This window comes from Corvus moneduloides, chromosome 3 (genome assembly GCF_009650955.1).
Source record: "Corvus moneduloides isolate bCorMon1 chromosome 3, bCorMon1.pri, whole genome shotgun sequence".
Classification (NCBI taxonomy): Eukaryota; Metazoa; Chordata; class Aves; order Passeriformes; family Corvidae; genus Corvus; species Corvus moneduloides.
In genome coordinates this window covers 48,024,157-48,036,081 of record NC_045478.1, presented here as the reverse complement: position 1 = coordinate 48,036,081, position 11,925 = coordinate 48,024,157, and the positions used below count along the sequence as shown (strand labels likewise).

Sequence of the window (11,925 nt, the reverse complement as noted above, 5' to 3'; positions counted from 1 at the left end):
AAAGAAAGAGACTTCTGTTAACTTCAGTTACCTGATAGTAGCTACCAATTTGAAAATGAAAAGCTGACATGTAGAGCAAAAATATGAAGTGTTAGAACATGAGCCTAACAAATGTACCCCAGAAATTTTCCAGTAAAACAAACCCAAAACAAATCAGGGACAAAAAAAAAAAAAAAAAAAAAAAAAAAAAAAAAAAAAAAAAGGGATTAGCCAGAAGCAGGGCAGGTCATCTCTAGGTTAGCTTCACCCTGCATGTGTATCATCTCTCAACTTTTGGGAGAAAACCCACCCAAAGATGTGCTTGTTCAAATTAAAAGGCTTGTCGTTAGGCTCAGAAAGCCCTTGGCAGCCTTGATAAAGTAAAACTAGAACTACTTGTGAAAAGAAAGCTTTGATGGTTGCCTGAGGTGGGGAGTAGTACCATTTACAAATATTTTTCTCCTAGCTCTTGATCACAGAGACTTAGAAAAATTATACCTGAAAATTATTAGTAAATATAAATATATTATAAACCCTTCCCTGCTCTTTCTTTTTATCTTTGCAGCAGAGAGAGAGTAAATAACTATTTTCTTCATGCTGGAGGTGAGGAGTAAGCATGGAGAAGGTGCAAGACTGACTCAGCAGCACCCACCACCAGCCCCCGGCCTGGCCCCCTGTGTCTGGGATCCACAATAAATACACGTGTCCCAGGGAAGACATATGCAGGGTGGGTGTAGGAGCCATTCTGTTTCTTGGGAGGTAACAGGGTTTGGTAAGGAAACTTGAGTCCAGTGGGGTGTCAGACTTGATTGTGTGCTACTGGTTCAGCAACTTAGCAGCTGGCTGTCAAAACAATAATCCAGCAGCCTTTTTCCCAGGTGAGGGGGAAACAACAGGAAATGCAAAGTGATCTGCCAGAAAGTTTGCAGTGGACATTTGGACAAATGCAGGAGGTCCAGCCACTCTCATTTGTGCTGTGAACACCTGGACAGCAAGGAGCTCTCGTGCACACCTGTTCCTTTTGCCTGCACTGTATTTTGTTGCATCCAGGGACACTAAGGGTGAGGAAAGAGCCACATTCTTCTCTTATGACTGCTTATCCCGATCCACAGCACATCTCCACCGGCCTTCCCCATGCCCCACACGTATACACAGCCCCTACAGCAAGCATGTTAAGACTGGAAGTGTAATCCAAGCTTGCATTATAATTCTTCCTATGTAGCTCAGTCATTAGTTACTGTGGAGCAGTTAGGAACTAACAGGTCTAGCAGAGAGAGATGGTGTTTTCTGGTGGCTTTTTCCAAGCTCCCAGGACAATTTTGGCTGTTGTCCTGAGTGGCTCACAGCCCCGTCACGGTGTTATCTGTCAGAAACTCAGCAGCCCAAAGCTCTGCAGCCACGGAGGTGTGTGCCCTGTGTTTATACCATTTCCTGCTGGAGCCATGATGTTAAAGGCCGTACTGTCCGCCTGTTTCTCACGCTCCTCCTGTGTGCGTGGCCCCAGTGTCCCAAAGAGTTGTCGGGTTGCAGAAGAAGCCAAGAGGCAAAGTTCATCTTTTTGTTCTGAGGCAGCACACTGCCTGGCACAACTATTCCTGGTCCCTGACTCAGAGCACAACCATCTTTGAAATAAATAAAATAAAGAAGGAGAACATCTCTGGGCCTATATTTGACACTTGTATTCCCAGACCACTTGGCTTTATATAAACATACGAATTGGTATGGTGGTTATTTTGACTCATCTGCTTAGCAATAATTTTATTTTAATCAATATTTATTTAACTCACCAGCTAGACAAAAGCTCCCTAATTTCTTCATCTTATTTAATTGATGTTCCCTGACAGAATGAAGCTAGGCTGGGTAAGACAGTACAAGCTGTGCCAGTCTTCTTTGGTTTGCATCTCTTTTAACAAGTCCTGTGACTGTCGCAGAGCCAAGGCTCATCTTACATCTCGCAGAGGAATTGGGACCATACGTGGCTGTATACCCTGGGACAAGGAGCCACGAAACACGCCAAAACAATAAGTGTTGACACAATAATTAGCATATTGATTCTCCGTGCAAATTACCTCTTCATACATTGTACAACACTTTGCATTTTCAGAGGACTTCAAAGGAGCCTGAAGTTTCTTACAGGCACCACAATAATTAAAAACACGTCTTCAGTTGTAACATTAAAATACAATTCTGGGTGAAAGATCATAGAAAGAAACATGCACGTTGTGCAGATAAAAATGTGTGGGATGCATCTACCTGATACCCCCACCCCCAAACATGCACCATAAATTATATTCCTGAAGGAGCTTTCAGGCCATAGATATTTCAGGCCTTCTTAGAAGAACATTTTGCTTTTTATTTGAAGGAAATTATCTGTACCTTGTGTCACCTCAGCCTCATGCCAAGGGTGAGGAGTGGCTGCAAGTTGAAGGATTGAATCACAAAGCTCAATCTTAGCCCAGTACTCCACTTGCCTGGAAAGAAAGGTTCACTTTAGCAAATGCTAAAACAGACTGGCTTTCGGAGGAACTAATTTTTCAAGCTCAGTCACAAGTGCAGGGGGAAAAATGAGCTCTCACATTTATGTCAGTGGAGTCCCACAGAAACTATGACTGTGAAGTCAACACGTGAAAAAGCTTACAGGAGCAACCTGTAACTTGCTGCCCAGATTGGTTCATGCCCAGATCTCTCTGCCAGCATTTAAAGTCTTTGTAAAATGCTGAAGTGTAAAGGGTAGCACTGTCTCTCAAGGCCAAAGTCAACTGATATTAGGAATGGGTACAGTAATTTTATAACCATTAACAGCATTAATGACCCTGTAAGCCAAGACAGAAAGCTGCCAGAAAGACTCAGAACTGCCTCTGCAATGAGGAAAAATTGCCTTGCCTCCACAAGCATACTGCACTGTTGTAAAAATCAGCTAAATATCTCAACTGCAGGCTAAGAGGGCAGAGCTGTCTGCAGTGACAGAGACAGATCCCATCCAGAGACAAATGTGACACCATGAAGCACCCACCAGGACACCTAGATTTGAATGTAGGTCGAGATACATCAGAGCAGGGTGGTGAGTCCTACAAAGGGACCTCTTCATCACTGCAAAGTTTTAGGAGCAGGTCACCATCCTCTAATGGAGGGTCCTGAGGTTCATCGAGAAGACCAGAGCTCATAGATGGTGCCTTTCCCTCCGGCAATGCCCTTTTTGTGCTCCTCACCTGTGTTGCCACCTGCTCACACTGCCACAGCCTCTTGATGGAAAAATACCAGCTGCCAGCACATTCAAGTGCTTCAGGTAAGGCTTTGAGAGGGGGCTTGGAAAAGGTCTTGGAAAAGATCCAGATCCCACTCCTAAAGGCTCCAGGAGACAAATGAAGAAATCTCACCTTCTCCAAAGGCACTCAAGTCTGCTCAAGATTTGTTCAAGCTTGATTTTCTACACAAGCAAGTCATACAAGGTCAGATGCTCCCTGTACAGCAGCTCTTGAAACCATTGCCTGGTTTTGGTCAAGCATGGCAGGACCGAGGATCTCTGTGATCACCCAGCTCCTGGGAGTTTTCATGCAAACGTTACCATTTCCTGGTTTGCACAGGAAGGTATGACCAGAGGAGTTAGGGGTGCTGGCAGAGGACATGGAAGTGCATATGGATTCACTGGATGTCTGTTCCCCACAGCAGAGGAGCAACTGATTACAGCTGGAATCATGGGACATGCCTGCTCCAAGGCCAGATCCTGGCTTCCAAGTGTGCACATCCAGAAATGAGGGGAGGTCCCAGTCCTGGGGGGTTGAGTGGCACCGTATGAAATAGCTTTCATTCTGGTCAAAGTGCAATCCAGCTCCTCCACTCTGTGCCCCAACAAGTCCTGGCTGTTGGCAAAAGCTGCCATCCTTGAAAACTGCCCATAATTGCAGGCTTTCTGTGCTCAGAGGGAAAGGGGAGGGACTGGATAAAAAAAACACCTCGAGTCTTTGAAACACAGAAAACATGTCCGAGTCGGTTCAATAGCCTTTCACAGACTCAATAAAAGATTAATCAAATCATCCACAATGAAAGCAAGTTTGGCATCCTTGTCCCTGGGCTAGTGGTAATGCTTCTGCAGTTTCTTACAGTTGATGCTATTATTCAGGAAAGGCCTCAAGTACTGTCCTGTGGGGGTGATAAAAAACCCACCCCAAACCCAAAAGGATGCATGGGCAGAATTGGGATAGAAATTTTTACTTTTTCTGCCTGTGAACAATAATTCATGCAGTTAGTGCTTTATCAGAACTAATTCAACCCAGTTTTTCATTTAAACTACAGGAAAGCAAGTTCAAGTAGGTTTCTCTAACATAAAGGATATCTTTTAACCCAGCTTTTGCTCCTGTTCACCCCACCCCCACCCAATGCTATTAAATGGCTTGAAACATGACACAAAAATACATGTCTTATCGGTTGGCTTCTCTCACTATAGCAGCCCTTACCAACATTCAGCAGCCCTATTAATGCAGTCCCCTGCAATCAGCATGAAAAAGTAGCGCTCCACAGATCTCTGATCCTTCCCTTCCCAGTATCATAGGCTGTTGCTGGATGCTGAATAAAGAGTAGGAGCTCTTTTTATGCCAGCAGTTTGCTCCTTTACATCTGGCCTGCATGCCCATGGTCCACAGCTCTCACAGCTTGCTCCATGGCAGACCCCTGAGCTGCCAGTCTCGCATGAAGCTGTCCTTCCCCGGATGCAGCTGCTGGAGCCTTGTCCCTGTCCCACTGGGTACCTCCCTGTGGCAAGGCTGGGAGAGCCCTGTGCTTATGCCCTGTGTCCAGCACATACTTTTAGGGGAAAGTTTACCTGTACAAGTATTACAGGTAAAGTAATATATTAAGTATATATTGCACTGCTAAATGCAAACTGCTCTGAAATATATCATAGATTTGCCTTAATCCTACACTGTGCTCTTGAGGGATGTGATGGAATAAAGTGCTAGAAAACCACTCCTCATGAACTGACAGGATTTTTGTAGAAAAGAACTGTGGAGACCCAAACCTACAGAGCCTGCTGCAAGAAGCAGGGCTTAAGGAGTCAAACTGTTCAGGAACTGGGAACTGGACATCCTCAATGGGCACTAAATTTGACTTACAAACCAGAGAAACCCAGACTTTGGCAGCTATATCTCTGTTCCTTTTAGTGCAGTATGTTTACCATGTTTCAGTCCTCACTGGATATATTGACAAGCCCTTTACTAACTTTTTCCTTGGATTATTTTCATTTCATGGATGATTGTATTTCATTTAAGATTCCTGAGAAATTACAAAATAATGTAAACAAGTGTTTTCAAAATTGCTTGCATCTCTCCTTTTCCCCCCATGAAACTGGGGTGTCCGTGGGATATTATACTGGACCTTAGCCAACAGACTGAGAAACAGGATTGGCAAAAACAAAGTAAGGATGTTGCAACATACCAGTTCAATCTTTTCTCTTGGGATTTTGAATTTGGTCTGGCCAGAGAGGTTGGCAGGAGGTGAAGGGGACAACCTCTCCACTTTTGCTCCACGAGAAGGCAGGCTTGCGAGGAGGAAGCCTGTTTTCAGCAAATGCCTCTTGGGCAGAGTTTACACCACGCTCAAGAGGTTATTTGGGGTCCACAGGACACCCCAGGGCCATGTTTTTCCCCTGAGGCTTCATGGCCCTCTTTCAGGGCATGCAGGTCAGGTAGGGAGACACAATCTCTGCAGACGACTTGTGTTGCAAGACAGAAACTGCAAGGCATGGTTGCTAGCTATGAAAAACTATCCAGGGAGAAGGTTTCTCTCTTACGAAATGCACCTCCTGATCACCCTGCAGAAATTGTCCTTGCCCTTGCTCGTGCTGCCATCCCTCAGCTTTTCAGTTCTACCTTTGACTTCCTTACAAGCTTTCAGGAATGGCTCCACACGAGGCTGCTGAGCAGTGTCAGCTTTGCTGCCTTTCCTAAAATGTGCAGTTTCAATTAGAGGAAAAGAAACCCCAACACCTATCTCAGCTTCACAGTATTGGTGCAAATGGTTTAAACTTTACTGGGGCTTATCACATAGAATTCTAGCTAATCTAAGGTCAATTTCTATAGCCAGAGCGTTAGTTTATTATTCTTTAGTGAACTGTTTGGTGGTGCTATTGACATATAAAATAGTGAAATGAATGGTGGAATGATCTTCCCTTCAAGTATTTAGTCATGTGCACAAAAGCAGGGAAGTTTGTACTTCCCTGACCATTTTGTTTCTCTATTTCCAACACCATTCTCCAGTGTCTGGAGAGTTACTACACATAAGAAAGAATAGTGCCACAGTTAAATAAAAGTGTATGTGCTTTTTGTACGAAAGAAGGAAAAAGCAGGTATTTTTATATTGCCTTTAAGAACTGTTACCAGTGTAGAAATGGACTAGATTTGGGCCAGTCACCTAGAGTCTAAACACATGTATTGCCAAACAATTCCCTTTTTCTAGACTTCTAGTTTGCATTAAGTTGAACATGAAAACAATTTCTTAACATTAAACTCCCCACTTGGTACAACTGCAATTCAAAAGGTGTAAACTACTAAACAATCTGTGGAGGGGCACTTATTTGGCTGTTAATCTAGGTAATCACAGGTTCTCAGTGCCCTCTATGTGAAACTCTTCTGTTTCTTACCATCAGCACACATTGTCATCTTCAGGGCAATTAGTGGTGATAAAGAAAACTGTAAGAGAAAACTTCTTTCAGAACTTTTGGCTTCTATGTATACAAGGCACTGTGTCTGTCACACGAGCATTCAGTCCATGAACCTTCACATTTACATGAGGTGAATACCATTTTCCTGGGGAAAAGGAACAAACTCCTCTTGCCAGTCAACTTATTAGGGTTTTGTCATTGTTTTCGTGGAGTGATTTAGGCATGACTGCGGAGCAGGCTCTTCAGGAGCCATACACGCATGGATTACACAACACACAAAAAGCTTGATAGTGTCATTACCACACCTCTGTTTTTTTAGATACACTTCCTCCTGCTTTTAGGTTGGGTCCAGTTATTCATAGGGAACACCTGGCTCTGCACAAGGAAGCACTAAATCCTTTGCCTTCAAAGCACACAGACAGCAAGGAAGGTCAAGTATTACTCAGGGATTTCTCACCAGATCTTCAGATCAGATCTCTTGTTTTTTCAGTAAAATGCAGCACATCACTTTTGCATGTTCAGCTCTGGAGGAAAGGCCTTGATTAAACCAGTGAAGCTAAACCACCTCCCTGAATGTCGCTGAAACAGGGAAGCATAAAAATCAACATTTACATGTACCGTTGAGCAACTAATCCCAGTTAATCCCAACAGCCCCTGAAAGTCCCTTACAGCGCAGGACGGGCAGGGACCAGCCATCTCCTGCAGCCACGGATCATGCCAACAGCTTCACAGCCAGGAACAGCACTTCCTCATCTGGAGGCACAGGGTCTGCAGTCCCACAGCATGCCAGGAGTCCTCAACACCCCACCAGGGGGACCAGAGGAGGAGGCGGCCAGAGGGAAGTTCAGGATAGCCCTTTGCACCTTGTTTGTTTGCTCATTCTCTTCAGAGACTCTGAGCCACCCACCCCTCAAAACACCAACACCAGCACAAGGGAGTAAGAGACTAATTTATCATTATTTGGAAGGAACTGCTCTAGTTTTACTCATAGGTAAGGGCAGTTGTAGATAAAAGAGCAACTAGGACAAGGACAGACCCCTGGCAGGTTTTTCTCCAGGTCTGTGCCCTGGGCAGGGCAGGCAGATAGGATCTGCAGCACCATAAATCACCTCACGGCAAAGGGAGAAGAGAAACGGATTGTGAAATGAACTGTAAAATAAACTTCTAATGTAAACATCGAACAGGCAGGGGGTTGGTTTTTTCTGTCTGGGAGCCCAAGTCTGGTATGATTTACTGGCTGACTACGCTGGGACCTTGTTGGGTGAGGTTACTGCTGGCCCTATTGCAGGGCAAGGAGGCAGCCATCACTCTTGTCTGCCAGCAGCAGAGGAGGCTGATGCTGCCATGAGCATCCTGCTGTCCTCTGGCGTCACTTGCTTGCTCAGGCACTGGATCTCTGCCCGCAGTTGCCATCACCAGCTGTCTGGCTCCTCCTGACCCAGAAAGACACCCTCCCAGACGCCAGCCTTGGTGGCCTGGCAGCAGTGATGGGGACACCCCAAAAGGCTTCAGGCTGCATCTTTCAACAGGGCCTGGGTTTTCTGATAAGCAGGTGCTCACCCAAAGCTGCCTCTCTCTGATATGTCTCCCACGTCCCTGCCCACTCCAGTCCTGCTACTCACAGTCAGTGGGGCTTTGCTGCTTGCACCTTTTCCTGGTCTGGCCTGTTGTCCCTCCCAGGAGGGCCAATGCGTGCCCTCAGCAGGGAAAGCAGGCCATCTCTGAAACAAACCTGATCTCCCGCAGGAATATCTGTATTTTCACCTGTATTTATATTTCTGGTCCAGAAGGACTCAGACTCGATGATCCTGAGGGGTCCCTTCCAACTCAGCACATTCTTGATTCTGTGGTTGTACTACATCTGTACCTCTCTGGGGTCGGGGGCGCACCCTGGCTCATGCGTCAGCACAGTGGGACAACATTACTCAATACCTGTTACAGTCAAACCAGCAGGAAAGATAACAGTTTGCAACTGTACATAGAGACCTGTGCCTCAGGTCGGAAAGGACAGAAGCCTTTTTTTTTTTTTTAGTCTTGTTTTAAAGCTGCTTTAACTCCTTAAGGCAAGTCATAGGAGCATGAGGTTAGAAGTGACCTCAGGAGATCATCCTCCTGCTCTGAGGCAGGACCAAGGAAAATCCAGGCAAACATTCTGCTCCCAAAAAACACCCTTAATGAAGAAAAGTCCACACCTCTAGGAAATGTGTTAATTATCCTCCTAGCTAAGAGAACATAACCTACATTTCCTGCAGATGAAACACGGCTATGCCCTCTCCTTAGTGGGTATGAAGGGTGGGGGTTTTTAAGTAATTTTCTACATGAAGTAATGCAAAGGTATTTTGTGTCCCCTCTCAACTTGTTCTAACAAATAACATCAGCCTTCTCCCACTGGTCTCCATTCTCACTGCCTCTGCTTGATCTTGCTCAACCTGGCTCAAACATCCAGTGGGGCCCCAGTGCCACATCTCCACAGCAGGAGCTCAGACAATTTCTGCCTAATTTTTGCCCTCAACACCTTTCCTCCAGGGCTGCTGCTTGTGCCCCACTTGGCATTTGGCAGCTGGTCTCTTTGCTAAGCACAGCACTTTGTCTACTGAATCTCACCTGGCTGATTTTCCCTCCCAGTTCCTCATGCTGGTACGTGGTGGCACTCCTCATTCTGCACGAGGGCCTTGCTGGGTGCTGGGCACGTGTCCTCCAGCTGCTGGGCTGGCTGATGCACCAGCACTCAGAGGCTGCTGCCAACTTTTGGGTTTCCAGGGCCCCAAGGCCATGGGCATCCAGCCAAGGCTGGGTGGGGTAGGTGGCAGGAGGACCAGGGGGACAAGTGTGGCACAAGATTAGGCTCACAGAAGGAGGACAGAAGGGACAGTTGGGAGGGGAGATGGCATGCAAGTCCTACTTTTGGAAATGCACACAAGCAAGCTGATAGTTATTGAAGTGTCTTGGTCTTGGTGAAAAAATAGTTGCTATCTCCAAATTCCTCTTCTGTGGTCAACCACCTGTAGTTTTTCTGCCAGGTGGAAGGTGGAGGGGCTGAAAACTGACAATTGGCCAAAAATTTTGTGGGACAAAGTAGAGAAATCCCCAGGGGATAGGGACTGGTCGTTGTTTCCCAGCACAAGAATCCGCATCGCATAATGGCCTACAAAAGAGGGTGGAGGGGATGCTGCTGAAGATACAGATTTTAACTGGGGAAAGTTATCCACCTCCCCTACTCATTTCACACTTCCACATGTGCCTGCAGTTTTATCATACCTTGAGGTCCATACATGAGTTTTGTGTGAAGAAACCATGCAGTCCTATCACTGGCAGCTGTGCTCTGAGCAAGGCTTAGCACATGCCCAGGTGTGGTTACAGGGCATCCTTTGCAGGTGACTGTCCCATGTGTGGGGGACAAGGTCTCCAGGGTTTGTTTTGGGTGCTGTTAGCAGCTGCTGCAGCACCTCTGCTGAACATGGCCATGTGCAGTGAGGTGTAGGGGTCTGAGCACTTTCTCTGGTGAGGGACAACCCCATGTCTGCATACACAAAATCTGAGAGTAAACTGCTTAACACAAAGTACTTCAGCAGTTTGTCATAATTCAGGTTTCAGATAAGAGTGGTCAGAACAATGTAATTCTGCTCCATCTTTCTCTTGCAACATTTCCTTTGTCAGACCCTTATTATTATCTTATATTTCAGGTGCCAGATTCAACCCACATCTAACATTTCTAGTACAGCTTTATCCTCACACTCTCGGCACATGGGTCACGTCTGGGACAAGGCTAGACCAAAAAGAAATGTGTGTGAACTCTGAGCATGTGTGTGTGTGTAGATGTTAGACAAGTCACCTTTAGATGGTCTTTCCTCAAGCACGAGCTCATCCAATCTGCCTGTATGGTAAATTTGACCTTTAAGTTAGTCTTGAAATGCTGAACATGTGCCTACAGAGTACTGTCAATTATAGTGAAAAAGAAACAGATAAGCCTTTTGTTAGCTTATGGATGAGGTGATCAGCGTAAAACGTTCAAATTCTGATAACCTTCAGTTGGAAAAGTTTGCAGATTCTTGATTCACTGAAGTATAGAAAATCAAAGTTTTTCAATTTTATTTTGCTGATTGTGGCCCAGGGAAGTATTGCAGGTCACAAGTGACACCACTGCCAGAGGGCAGACACCACTGACAACTCTGTAGCTGGTTATTTCTAGGCTGCACCTAAACTGTACAAAGCTAGTTCACAATATGCATTTCTCACAGAAAAACTTGGCAGAGCATGAACAAAGACACTTCTTAAAAGAACAAGGCATTAATCTCTTTCCCATTTTTTTGTCTGTAGGAGTTTGCTCTGAAGTGGTGAGCTCGTGTCCCTTTCAGCTGCCATACCTGGTAAGAGGTCCACAAACCATTTGGACTCTCAGCTCTACATCTCCTGACCTTAGTAGACCTTTGAATACAGCCATCAGACCACATTGCCTGCAAACTTACCATTCCAAGTGAAGCAGTGCTCAGGATTTAGCCTATGTTAGGCAAAGGTGGCCGATGCAGCTAGAGCAGCAAACTGTGTTCAGACTCAGGTGTAGCTGGAAGCAGCAAAACAAGGAGTGTTTCTTCCTCGTGTAGCTGGAATGGTGTGACTTGTGCTGGCAATGAGCTCTCACCAGGTAACTGTGTTACCTGGGCTTCTTGCTTAAATAAAAGCATCATAAAAAACCAATCATGTCCACAACTTACATAATTGACTCCACAAATGTTTTAATAACTGGCCTTAGAAAAACAGAGAATGTAAAAAAGTCATAGAATGAAGGAAAAAAAAGAAGAAGAAGAAAAAAAAAAAAATTTATTTCCAAAGAAAGATTAATGGGGATTAAAAGATAGGAAGATCATTGCTGACAGCAATGGAAATCATTGGTGACTTTAGATATGGACTGAAGAATGATTGAAGGGAATGAAAAAGTGGTTCTGATGCCCCCATGGCATCGTATCATTCAAAGTGTAGCATTTTCTTAAGCCCTTTCCACTTGTCGCTTTATTTTTCATTCCTGTGTGCGCACATCTCTTGACATTTTCTCTGCACACATGGAGAAGCCCCCTTGGATGCATGGTCCATGAGATCTGTAAGGTGGGAGCTGGCCACTCCCTGGCTTCTTACACATCCATTTGTGTGGGAAAACCAAACCTCGAGAGTCTCCTGCTAACAGCAACATCATGTTGTCATCCCAGAGGCCCTTTCTTAATAATGGAACAAAGCTTTGGCAAGGGAAGGTGAAGACATTGTAGAAAAGCAAAGATGTTTAGGTAGGAGATTTAAGA

The 11,925-nt window shown here is 45.3% G+C and overlaps 1 long non-coding RNA gene across 4 annotated transcripts in view; it reads left to right on the top strand.

The window, feature by feature from the left end:
- The window catches only part of LOC116440564, a 47,222-nt gene that overhangs the window by 31,261 nt on the left and 4,036 nt on the right, over window positions 1-11,925 (top strand). The window contains exons 4-5 of one of the 4 annotated variants that reach the window (XR_004238680.1): window positions 545-706; window positions 10,952-11,001. This is a non-coding gene — a long non-coding RNA (uncharacterized LOC116440564). Of the gene's footprint in view, window positions 1-544; window positions 707-1,823; window positions 7,818-10,951; window positions 11,002-11,925 lie in introns of those variants that run through there. The other 3 variants (XR_004238678.1, XR_004238683.1, XR_004238682.1) reach the window with 3 other exon arrangements.